The 3,606-nt window shown below is 39.7% G+C and overlaps 1 long non-coding RNA gene across 1 annotated transcript; it reads right to left on the reverse strand.

Moving 5' to 3' along the window:
- Window positions 1-1,207: 1,207 nt before the first annotated feature.
- On the reverse strand, window positions 1,208-3,392 carry LOC135339458 (uncharacterized). The gene is made up of 2 exons (XR_010396002.1): window positions 2,311-3,392; window positions 1,208-1,484 (listed from the first exon to the last, which is right to left on the reverse strand). It is a non-coding gene; the product is annotated as an uncharacterized LOC135339458 (long non-coding RNA).
- Window positions 3,393-3,606: the final 214 nt, after the last annotated feature.

Raw genomic sequence — 3,606 nt, forward strand, 5'->3', positions numbered from 1 at the left:
TGCTTGGTAAGCGTGCAAAGACGGAGATAAATGTCTCACTGACGATTATCGATACATTCGGCAGCTCATTTCTCATGACCACCATTCCGTCCGCAAGCAAGTTATTCATTCCAAATTTTGGGGAGCTGTTACTTTCTTACCCATCTGTAGATCCATGTAGTTAGTTTTGTGCAAAATTGTCTTGTGCTTCGTGCAATAGCCGCCGATTATAGGTGTCTGGCGAAGATAGGTTACTTACTCTAGTACATGTAGTTGCATGCCCTCTTCTCTTCATACGCCCTTGGTGCAACCTCATATACCTGTACCAATATTAATTTTTGTGATTGTCTCAATTAAAATGTCAATTTTCAAATTCATTAAATATTACTCAGAATGCACCAGCAAGCACCATTCAAAAAAAATTTCCCGGGAGAGGACCCCCGGACCCCCTTTATGGGTCCGGCCTGACCACTTCATATTTGCTTCTAGCAGTGAAAGAAGAGGGAAAGAGACACAATCAACAGTGCATTGGTACATGGTAATAGTAAGGAGAATGTGCAGAGCTAGTGGTATTGGATACTTGTTTCACAGTAGATATAAAATCATCAGAGGATGCTTAGTTCCTAGTTGGGCGGAGCCCGACCGTCCCTGACGGGAGGTCGGGTTGCAAGCCTATCTGGGATTTGTTCTAGCGCCCTATCAGATTGCAGCACTTTTCACGTGGCTTGGTTACACTTCCGCTTGCATCTCAGTTGCAAAACCGCATGCAGTATTGCTGTGCCATCCTGTGGCTTACACGTCATCAAGTCGGTTAACACCCAATTGAGAATACTAATATTCATAGCAGTACTACATAATGCGCAGAACAAATTCCAGATAGGAGGCTTGCAACCCGACCTCCCGTCAGGGACGGTCGGGCTCCGCCCAACTACTTAGTTCCCTGAAATTGTGAATGTATTTGTGACTGTCAGAGGCTTCTCTTTTGCTGCCAACTTAAATGAAAAAGAAAACCATCAAGAAGTCCACTAGTTTGAGGCAATAACCATGATCATTCACATGACAAGATACATAATACACCATGTAACTTCCTTAATAATTGTTTTCACTTTTGATGAATCAATTGTACGAAGTTTCTATAGGCTGGTGAGCGTACATTTCAATTCCAATTTATTAAGTATAATTACATACACTTGGAGACAGCAAAACACTCCACAGCACTGCCAGTTGCTTTTTAAGTGTAAAACGAGTGGGATCAAACCGAACAATATTAACAAAAACTTACACGATAAAAATGATTATTATAGCTATAATTATGATTAGTTTAGCACTCTAATCAGACAGTCTTAGATGGAGAGAAGCTGGTGAGGTATACAAGGGTGTATATATAGCCGGAACAGCCGATAACATTTACGAGGGCGGTGACGTGTAGGGGTGTAGAGAAGAGGGGTATTCTTTTGTCTTCTTTTCTTCAGCATACTCAGTAAGTTTCGGCTTGCCAGGTATTGCTATATAAAATATAGATGAAACAGCATTTGTAGTAGATAAATATCTCGGGCCTACATGCCCTTCACCACAATCTACTACCGGGCCAATAACAATTATGAGGTAAAAAAAGGTGGCTACACATTCAATCACACAAAAGCTATACATCCACCTGATCCAAAACTAATGCTCTTGGGGGAATGTATGCCTAAAATTTAAATTTCTGTAACGCTTAGCGTATTCCCAAAAAAGGGATCTTTAGTGGTGCTCTTTAATTCAACTTTTTTCTAGCACTAAATTCTACCAGCTGATGTATGACTAATTTTCTTTGGCTTGGGGTGATACCACATGATTTACCAACAAGCATATTGAAGTATACGATCTAAACATTTGTACAATACAAGATTAAACTTACCTAAATTCAATGAAGAAGATAGTTGCAACGGTAAATAGAGCTTAATGGTTATTCACTATCTATATAAAGCACAGTTGCACTGGATACTGGAGAACTTGAATGACAGAATACTAGTGACAACTCATAAAATCCTAGATATTTGCAATAATCTCAGTTACCCGCGAAGTTCCTGGGGATCCGGGAATAGATTAGATCATTAGGCGAGGCGCGGATGTTTAATCGAGGTCATACGTGAGGTACATTGAAATCTACTCCGTTTCCAATCCCTCTATCTATGCTCTGATTAAAGAGGTCGTCAAAACATTTTCCAGTGGAAGCTCTGAGCGATCATCAAGTTACTAGAAACAACACAAAACTAGTAGTCATTTTAAACTTCCAAAAACACTTCTAGCTCTGTGTTCTTACTCTTATATAATATTTATGATGCTTCTTACCATTCTGGAGGGAGGGTAGAAGGGTTTTTTTCTTTCCAGGCCAACAAAATCTCACAAAATAATAAGGCCAATGTTAATCAATGTCTTGTTTCTGGTTACCTCCCTCCTAGTTGGGCGGAGTCCAACCAACGCTGCGCTCTGGGTTGGGTTAGCCTCTACACAGGCTCTCCTTTTTCTGTTCTTTATCACAATCGTTCAATAAGATAAAATACTGTCTTAATCGTTCAATGAGATAAAATACGGTATTAATTGAAGGAATAAAGAAAGAAATAGACGTAGAGTTAGGAAAAAGGAGACTTACTTTTTTCTTAACTGTACGCCCATTTCTTTCTTTGCTGCCTCACTATGTCTTTCTTGTGATTTATGGATGAACAGTGACAACAGCAAGAAAAAGTAAGGCCTGGGAACGAGGCTAGGGTTGGGTATCAGTACACATAGCAGTTTTGTTCCACCGGTACTTGAGACAGAGTATGAATATTGTTTAATCTTTAAGTGGCTGACAACCGCATGGCTCAGGGGTGCGATATAAAGAAATCAATTAACTATTTGGATGGCTATTCTAGCTGACTGGATCTAGCTATAGTTGTTTTGGAATTCAAGAAAGACCTCAGACTCTTAGAGAAAGTAGAAGAATACTGTAGCCTGTAATATAAGATTTAGTACAGGCAGAAATAAACTTTTTCATAATAGTTAGACATCTAGCACAAGGAGAGGTACAGCCAGCTATAAGACTACCCCAAGGCTTCTGAGAAGCTTTTCGAAGACCAAAGAAGGCATACATAACACAGGTTTTGTCCAAACTAATGATCTAATCTTATTGGTAGCACAACAAAACTTAAAACAAAGACAAGTCCTTTTAATTAATTAATACATACTGTTCAAGCTTCATTCATAGATGCTAAGATAGACTATGCTTCTTTTCTAGTAGCCTAGATATCCAGCAGGAGCTGTTTCTGCATTCTCCAGAGAAATACAGTGTCCCAGCTCGCCTTGTCAGCTAAATTGAGCTGTAAGGTTTCCCACTTGAACGCAGCAATCTGATTGGGCTGCAAATTTCTTGCAGTGGGAACAAAACTGCTACATACTGATACCCAACCGTGAGCGAAGCGTTGGTTGGACTCCGCCCAACTACCTCCCTCCTCAAATTTCACTGCCTCATCAAAAAACTCATTATTATGACATCACTCCATTATTTCATTAGCCACACCTACTTGTGGGTGTGTCACATGATAAATTGAAGCATAGATTAGGTAAGATTTTCCTTTTTCATATTTGTGGTTTTATTGTATATCCAGT

Source organism: Halichondria panicea, chromosome 8 (genome assembly GCF_963675165.1).
Source record: "Halichondria panicea chromosome 8, odHalPani1.1, whole genome shotgun sequence".
NCBI lineage: Eukaryota > Metazoa > Porifera > Demospongiae > Suberitida > Halichondriidae > Halichondria > Halichondria panicea.